At 33.5% G+C, this 9725-nt stretch overlaps 1 long non-coding RNA gene across 1 annotated transcript; it reads right to left on the bottom strand.

Annotated features, from left to right (window-relative positions):
* Positions 1-321: 321 nt before the first annotated feature.
* LOC148211475 (uncharacterized) lies at positions 322-3682 on the bottom strand. The gene is made up of 4 exons (XR_015790961.1): positions 3397-3682; positions 3165-3215; positions 639-704; positions 322-542 (listed from the first exon to the last, which is right to left on the bottom strand). It is a non-coding gene; the product is annotated as an uncharacterized LOC148211475 (long non-coding RNA).
* Positions 3683-9725: the final 6043 nt, after the last annotated feature.

Below are 9725 nucleotides of genomic sequence, written 5' to 3'. Positions count from 1 at the left end.
GGGGTGTTCACGGGTTGGGTTGGGTCGGGTTGGGGGTGTTTTTTGGACAAACCCGAATTTTCGGGTTGGGAATTTGTGGGAGCCGACGGGTTGTAAAACGATGGCCAACCCAACCCAACCCAACCCAACAAATTCGGGTTGGGTCGGGTTGGGTTGTCGGTTTTTTTTTTAATTATTAATTTACTTTTGTGTTGTTTATAACATAGACCAAAAAAATATAGAAAAATCAAAATCTTATTTAAGCACAAATTCAAATCTTAATTGAAACCAACATGTAAGTCGTAATTTAATATAAATATTAAAATTTTACATTATCCAAAGTTTATCTAAATTCCAAATCCAAATTGAAACCAACAAGTAAGCCCTAATTCAACAATATTAAAAGCTTACACATTATAGTAGTCATCCAAACTCCAAAGTTTATCTAAAGACTAAATTCAAACAAACAGAATAATTAAATTCTTAAATCTTTATTACAAGCCACAATTGACACAACGAGAAACAAGCGAAAAGATTTTGATCGTTGACTCCATATGCTAGTCCTGAAAATTCAAATACAATAATAACAATTAGTTTTGAAATATCAACAACAAAGATAAGTACTTATCATTAATGTAATATTTAATTATTTTACTTACCATCGAAATCATAAGAATCAAATGAGATTTATTTATGCATGGTGTTGGTGGAGTAGTGCGAACTCTCTGGAAAAAAAATAAAAAAGAGAAAGTATAAAATCTAAAAAATATATAGAAAATAATAGAGGACAATTTGATGATAAATTAGTTATCTGTCTCAATTTTATCACAAATCTCCAATTCTTCGAGTTGTGGAGGAAGATCTAATAATAGTGATTTGCCACGAATCCAATTTTGTGTGCATATCAAAGCCTCTACTGTTTTAGGAGACAAAGAACTTCTAAAAGAATCAAGAATCCTCCCTCCTGTACTGAATGCTGATTCAGAAGCAACCGTAGATACTGAAACTGCCAAAACATCTTGTGCAATTTTTGATAGAACTCGATATTTATAGCCATGATTTTTCCACCAAGCCAAAACATCAAAACTGTCATTAAGTTCCTCACAAGAGTCAGTCAAATATCGATCCACATCATTCTTCAATTCTAAAGAACTCTTCTCTTCTCTTCTTTTCTTGTATCTTGAATTACAAGACTACTCGCTTGAACATTTCCACCAATTTCCATATCCATGGTAGCACTGGATTGGGAAAGCTCAGTACTACGACTTTTAGTATCAAGACTAAGAGTATTATCGTGTGATTTGTAGAAATCATGCATACGAACCAAATACGTCTTGATATTATCAAGCATCTCCTTAGCTATAGCATCCTCATAGAAATTAGAAAAACAAAATCCTACATAATCCAATTTGTAGCGAGGATCAAGCACCACAGCAATAAATATCAACTTATTCATTTTCTCAATTGAACCCCAATACTTGTCAAACTTTTTCTTCATACCCAAAGCCATGGAACATAAAATAGAACCTTCATTCAAACTCCAAGTCAATAAAAGTTCTTGAATGCCATAAAGTTCATGAAAGTAAGAATTAGAAGTCACATATAGGGAACCACTTATCTTTGTAGTGACTTCATAAAATACCTTCAAAAACTTTACAAAGACATTCACATTGTTCCAATCATCAGAAGTTGGTGGCCCCAATTTTTTGCTTCCTTGTTCATCTGCTTTAAAGTAATTAGAAAAATCCAACTCCTCCTCCACTAATATTTGAAAAGCTTTATCGAATTTCAAAGCATGTTCAAGCATCAAATAAGTAGAATTCCATCGGGTTGCCACATCTAAACAAACAAGAGCTTTATACTCGATTTTTTCCTTTTCTACACAATCTTTAAATCTTGACAATCTCTTAGGTGATGATCTAACATACCTTACTGCATTACGAACACTACAAATGGAGTCATGCATATCTTTCAGGCCATCATTTACAATTAAGTTTATGATGTGAGCACAACACCTCATGTGTAATAATTCTCCATCTAAGATAAGAGTTTTCCAACTTATGAGTCTCTTCTTGATATAAGAAATAGCCACATCATTGGAACTTACATTATCAACTGTGATGGTGAAAATTTTATCAATCCCCCATTCCAACAAGCAACCTTCAATAACCTTGCCAACAGTCTCCCCCTTATGGTTTTCAATTTGACAGAAGTTTAAAATTCTTTTTTGCAAGTTCCATTCTGAATCAATAAAGTGTGTCATGAGTACCATGTAGTTAATGTTTTGCAGTGAAGTCCATGAGTCAGTTGTAAGATAAACTCTTTGAGAAGTTTTGACTAAAAGAGATTTTAACTGTTTTTTCTCTTCAAGATAGAGTTGATACACATATCTAGCAACATTTATTCTCGATGGAGATTCAAACTTAGGACATGAAACACTGCAAAATAATCTGAATCCCTCATTCTCTACAAATCTGAATGGTAACTCATCTATAATTATCATCTTAGCACATGTCGTTCTAGATGCTTGTTGACTAAAAATTGTAGACACGAAATTACTTCCACTTTTGCCATCTTTATCAGGTTGGAAAGTTAAAGTAGTTTGTCCTTTTTCTTCCTCCCTATGGATACTTTTTACACTGATTTTTTAAGTGCTTCCATAAAGTACTAGTTCCACAAGATGTAGTGTCACAAGCATAATCTTTATCACAATAATTGCACTTGCATCTAGATCCTGTATCACTATCTACCCTCTCCGTTTTTGTAAAATGATCCCACACCGAAGATTTACTTGGCTACTTGGTCTTTTCTTAGGATTGGAAGGTAAGGGTGGTTTAGATCCAGTCTTAGAAATAATATCAATATTGGGGGAAGGGCTTTCATTATTACATCCACTTGCACTACTACTTTCCATCTACAAAAAATAATTAAATAAAAATCATTACCCACTCACATTGCGTTGTAGTTAAGCTTTCAACTCAATCAATAAACTTTATACATTAAAATCACAAATTCACAGCCACAATATATAGATACTAATAACAAAAGAAAAAATTCAACTCAATCATATTTCGTAGACAAGACATTCTATTTATCATATTTTAGTCTATGCATACAAAGTAAACTAAAAACTAATTAACATTTATTAATTTATAAAACAGTAAGCTAGAAACTAATTAACTCACCGGAGACGACTTCCTTCACCGGCGACGAATGGATCTACTACTCGAACAAATCTGTTTTCGATATATATAATGAAATAGTTAGCTAAAATATTAAATTTATTCAAAAATCCAAATAGCCAACCTGCAACAATTCTTATTCAAAAATACAATTCTTATTATGTGAACAAATCTGTTTGGGTATAATTATAGATTAAAAAAAAAACTACTCGGCAAAACAAAACAGAGAACTTACCGCGAGATTGAAATGAAAACAGACGGGAATAAGGGCGGCAGAACAAGTGCGGCGGCGACGGGAGCAAACGCGGCGGTGACAGGAGGAAGAGCGGCGACGACGGAAGGAGAAAACAACGGGAACAAGGGCGGCGACGACGGGAGCAAGGACGGCGGCAATAGGAGGAAGAGCGGCAGCGAGGGGAGGAAGAGCGGCGACAACGAGAGCAAGGGCGGCGGCGACGAGATTGAACTAAGCTTGAACTCTTGAAGATTGAAGATTGTAAAGAGAGATGGGGGAGAGGAAGATGAAATGAAAATGTTAGAGAAGGAGAAGAATAGGAAGAAGTTGAAAGTAAACCCTAAAAAGAATTGGATGGTTGAGATCTATTCTAAAATGGATTGATGGATGAGATTGAGTTTTAAAAAATAAGAATTATTAATTATAATTATAATTTATATATATGTAATATTAGATTATAACAATATATATATATATATGATGGAATATATGGACAGTGGGTGACAGGGTGTAAGCGTGTAGCAAAATAAATGGATAGTAGGTGATAGTTTGCAGAGAGAGATTAGGATTCAGAATAATGGTGTGCACTGTGCAGTGTGCTTCTGTTTTCTGCGACCAGAAGAGGAAGGTACAGCAGACGAGATTTTCAAGATGCATGTATATATATATATATATATATATATATATATATAAACATATATATTCGGGTTGGGTCGGGTTTACTCGAGATTTTCAAGGGTCAACCCAAGACCCGACCCAACCCGGTAGAGTTGGGATTTTTCCAACCCAACCCAACCCAATGTTAGATTCAACCCAACCCAACCGAGTTCGTCGGGTTCCCTGAACACCCCTAGTTGTGTGTATGATTCAGTCCTAATGTTTTTTTTTTTTTTTTGCATTAAGTAATTTTTAGTCATGTTTCTATTTGTTCAATTCAGTTATGTTCACTTTTTTTTTGTCTAATAATTAGAGGTACAAATTTATTTGGAATGGTAGGTTAGAAAAAAAACAGTATATTTATTTTCCAAGGGAAATTTTTCCGACAATGGAACCACGAAATTTTCGGAGGCCGATGTTATTGGATTCTTGAGCATAAAAATCAATATCTCGAGAGTTCAAGATTTGATTTTTAATACATTTTCTAAAGAAAAAGGTGTAATTTAAACCGATGTTATTTATCCCATGTTTTTGCTTAAAAAATAATTAAATTACTAATATAAATTGTTTTTTAATTTTTTATCCTAAAAATTTTATCTTTCTAAGCAATTAAATATCTTTTCTTTAAAAAAATTAAAAAGATCTATTTTGTTTTTTGTAATTCTTCTTTTATAAGGAAAAATTTGTTGTAAAAATAATATTTAAATTATAAAAAAAAATTCTATAACAAAAATAACAAATCAAATATTTGTCATTAATATTTTTTCTAAAAAATTCCTATGACGAAAATTGGGAAATCGAGAGGTTGATTCTCTAATATTCTTGAGGATGAATTTATTTTGGGAGGTCAAATTAAATTCAAGTAATAAAAAATTCCTGAACAGCTTTAAGTCACTCATAATTATTGTTCATTATTTACCTTACGAATAATGGTCAAAAGAGCATGAGACATTTAAACATAAAAACAAAATTATTTTCTTTAAAGGTCATTTTCTTGAAAATAATATGAAAAATTAAATTATCGTTCGTTGAACGAGTATTGTGGGGTGCTAATATTCTCCCCATACACAAAAGACCCTCGAACTCAAATCTTTTCATGCACATCAACTTATTCATGTGTTTGGATGGCCAGTCAGACCCTAAAAATAAAGACTGGTGGCGACTCCATTTTTCTCCTCTTGGGAAGAAAGTCAGCCACTCCATGTCACAAACCCGTACGACACCTGTAATTGTTCTATTGCCTTCTATATGATTTGATTTGCGTTAGAACTTTATCTACCTCTACCTTACTTGTATAGTCAACGGTCTAGGCTCAACTTGCTTTCATATGTGTTGATACAGAGATTTGGCCTGATCTGCTGGCCCAATATCGCACCACTAGGACTAGACATTGATCTGCCAAACGAATAAGACTTTAGGGTTCTGCCTTTCTTCCTATTTATAGGAGTCGATCCTCGTGTCTTAAGAAATCTAGTTTTCTTGGGCTTCAATGTAGATATCGTCATGGGTCGAATATTAGAAAGAGTAGTTTTAGGCCCACTCGAGAGATTTGATTATGTCTCGGGTAGCTACCGGCCAAGGCTTTGATGGGCCAAGCCCAACTCCTTTGTTCGACCTCTTGAGTTGGGCTTCTTTTCTCGTTTATTTAGTTTGGGCTTATCCCTAGACTCTTAGGTTTTGCTACATGATTTGATTTATCAATTAATCTTTTGTTGACCTTAGGTTTTAACCAGCTGGGTTCGTTTACTCGCTTTCAACACCATTGGGTTTATGAACCTATTTTGGCTTTTAGTCAATGATTTATACCCTTAGTTTTGTTGATTTGGCTTGGCTCATTTGCCCGCTTTCAATTTTAACCTTAGTAGGCTTGTTCACCTGCCTTTTTCAACACATTTGGGTTTTTGATCGTTTAGGCTTAATTTGCCATTGCTCTTCCCCAGTTTTACTGACTAATTCAGCTTATTTACCTGCTTTTGATTTGTCCTTTTTCGAGTTTCTTAATAAGCTTTTATTGTTGATTAACATACCTAGCCTCCCACTTGAGGAGTGTTTTTATTTATCATTTATTTTATATATTTTTTTTTAAACAAAAGGATATAGAAGGAAAACTATTCAATTATGTAGAGAAAAGAAACTATCAACTCGATAAAGTCAAAATCTAACCTAAACAAGAATTAAATAATATGCTGAAGGTCAAACATATCTAAGACTATGAAAGAAAATAAAATAAACTTTAAACTCAAATCAAATCCAGCAGATGTCGGCTTTTAAAGTGGTGTAGTAGTATTCTTGTGTTACTCGTTGCTCTTCAAATGTAGGCGGGATCGATCTCGAATCTTCGGTAGGCTTTCTTCTCTATTCAAGCGATTTACCTCTCTTTTGAGCGGGGACTCCATGCAACCAAGGCTTGGGTTGGCCTCTTCTCCATTGTCGATTAAGTTGTCATCCACTAGAGACCATGACATGACATGTTCTCATCCCACCAGTGGTCGAGTTGTTCTCTACTAGAGATATCAAATATATGGCATGACATTTTCTCATCTGATTAGCGGTTAAGTTGTTATCCTCTAGGGATACCAAGCCAATGACATAACATGTTCTCTTCTCATTATTTGTCATACAATCACACCCCCAAGGATCTTGTCGTCCACCTTCTAAGATATGATTAGGGTTTATCTTACTACTTTCGTCGCTTCCCTCAGACGGCGCCATTTGTTAATGCAGAAATTTAGCCCTTTGAGATTTTCCAAGTTTGCAAAAATTTTCAAAATGAAAAAGGGATTTGACAAACCTACAAAATCAAAAGGTTACACACTAGTGTGGTGCTAGCCATACACATACTGATACTTAAGTTAGATTTGGAGTTTTATGTGAAGCGTGGCAAATAGTAAAGTTTTGTGACGTACCTTGATTGTGAGATTTCTATCTTTATTTATAGATGTCAAAGCCCTAGGGTTGATAGGATATCTTTTATTCTAAAATAGCTTTGGCTTTGTAGATAGTGTCATTGCATGTCGGACAGTACAAGGGAATGAGAGTCGTCTCAGGCTTATTGGCAGAGCACAAAACCTGGTGGTTGGGACCTAGTCAACCAGAACTTGGTCGGTCGAGATTTAGTCAGCCGATATTTGGTCGATCAGGACCTTGCTGGGCCTTGGACCTAGTCACGTCCTGGATCTGGTCATGCTTTAGGCCTTGAACCTTAGATCTGGTCACGCCTTGGATCTAGTCATGCTTTGGGCTTTGCACCTGGTCACACCCTGGATCTGGTCACACCTTAGATCTAGTCATGCTTTGGGCCATAGACCTGATCAAGCCCTGGATCTAGTTATGCCTTGGATATGGTCATGCTATGGGCCCTAGACTTGGTCACGCCCTGGATCTGGTCATGCTTTGGGCCTTGGATCTATGATGTCGTTCGCCTGTCGGGTCAAGTTTCGTCTTCCCATAACAAAGGGAAATTCATATTGTAGACAATGTATTTGGTCTGGCTCAAATTTTATTATTATTATTATTTATTTTGTTTTTATTTTTATTATTTTATTTTAATTGTTTTCATAATAAACCATATCATTTACTTTATTATCAGTTTTAAGATAAAGTTTTAATTAAATTAAATTATAGATTTTGTTTTAAAAGAATTTGATTTATTAAAACAAATATATATTAAAAAAAGATTTGATTTTAAACGAATTTGTTTTAAATATTTGATTTATTATTAAAAAAGAAGATAAAAAATGATTTGATTTTTTTTTTAATTTAAAAAGATTGTCTATGTCAAAGCCATATAACGTGGCACTATTTCATTCCTCTCATGCCCTTCTTTTCTCTACCATCCCATTTGTTACCGTTGGAGCATTGCATATTTAACAGAGGAAGTACAGCAGGGGAAAGGGATAGATAGTAGGCAAGTAAAGGAGAGAAGCAACATTTTGTATTTCATTTTTTACACATTTCTCTCTCTTCAATTTCAAACACCCATTTTCCTTTTTCTTTTACCTTTTTTTTTCTTTCCTTCCTTTTCCTTTCTCTCCCTGCCATTCATCTTCTTCCTACTTCTTCTTCGTCCTCATTATTCTCACTCCCAAGCCCCTCCTCACCCCCACACCTCCGGCGACCACGATCGACTACAATGAACACACCGACGCTGCAGATCCGGCGGCAACTGCAAACTTCGACAAGCACTCTAGCAGCGACCAACTGGCAGCGTCAAAGGCAGTAGGCACCCAACCAAACCTACAGCAGCGGCGATCCACAGCAACAGCATTGCTGGCCGACGGTGCCTCCTACCGCAACAACTCCAGCAACGGTGCAGATTGATTCCGGCGAGCCCATCCGAATCTACACCTCCACAACCCGCAACATTTCGAGGACCCCTGTTTAAAACTACCTAGGTGAGAAGGTGAGTTTGAAAATAGAAAGAAGAAAACTTTTTGTTTTAAACATAATACTTCTTTTTAAAAAGAGAAAAAGAATGAGAAAACGTTTTATAATTTTAAAACTATATTCTCCGGGATGCAAGTTTTTTTTTAAATAAAAAAAAACGTTGTTTTCAAATAGAGTTCTTATTAATAAGGATTTTTTTTTTATAAAAAGAACAAAGTTTTTAAAAGGAAAGAAAATAAAAGACTTTGAAAAATTAAATTTTTATTTAGTAAGATTTTTTTCCCTCTTTCCTTTCAAATATGATTTTTAAAAGATTTTGTTTTGTTTTTTTTTTTTTTTTAAACAATGTCTTTAAAATGCAAAATAAGTAGTAAAGTTTTATCGTAAAATTAAAGATTTTTTTATTAAGTTTTTTTTTTTTTGAAAAGGGTAAAAATTTTGTTTTAATCTTAAATAAATGTTCTTAAATTAGTAATGTTTTAAAAGGGAAAATTTTCGAGGAAACATTTTTTGTTTAGAAAAGTAAATGGAAGTTTAAAAGATTTTTTTTAAAATAAATTTTGTTTTAAGATAAAATGAATCTAAGTAAAATTTGTTTTTGAAAAATTTGTTATTTAAGTTTTGGAAATTTTAAAATTTTTTTAATAAGTTTAATTTTAAATAGGAGATTTTCTTTTTCTAAAACGAGTTTCACATCTAAAATAAAATAAAAAAGTTTTTTTTTTTTAATTTTCGTTTATGGTTTTTTTTTTCTTAACTTTTTTTTTTTAAAAAAGGTTTTGAATTTTAGAAAGGAAAAATAGTTTATATTCTTTGGTGTGGCATAGTGGCAAGAGCTTTGAGTATTGATATACACCATATAATTTCAAGCCTTTTTTATCGCACAAAATGTTTTTTACTTTATTTTTTATTTATCATTGTTTTTGTTTTACTAAATAATTATTTCAAAAACTCGAATGATGGATATTGTAACCTTTCAATATTCTCGATGTATTAAATTTTTCTAATGGCTTTCGTGTCACTCATTATTATTAGTTCATATTTTAAAATAAAGTATGAACTAATAAAATATGAGATATTTAAATAAAAGCACAAAAAATATTTTCTTTTGGACCAAATAAAATAATAGGATAATTTTTTACAAAATGTGGTACCGTTTTCGAATGGGTGTCGTGGGGTGCTAACACTTGTCTTACGCTCAGTCAACTCCCGAACCAAAAATCTGTTTTTCACAGACCAAGTTTTTTAAATTGGTGATCAATCACACCTTGTAGAGAATTGGTGGC

The sequence above is a fragment of the Momordica charantia genome (assembly GCF_013281855.1).
Source record: "Momordica charantia cultivar OHB3-1 chromosome 5 unlocalized genomic scaffold, Mcharantia_2.0 BLBB01000005.1, whole genome shotgun sequence".
Taxonomy (NCBI): Eukaryota; Viridiplantae; Streptophyta; class Magnoliopsida; order Cucurbitales; family Cucurbitaceae; genus Momordica; species Momordica charantia.
This window is presented reverse-complemented; position numbering and strand designations above follow the sequence as displayed.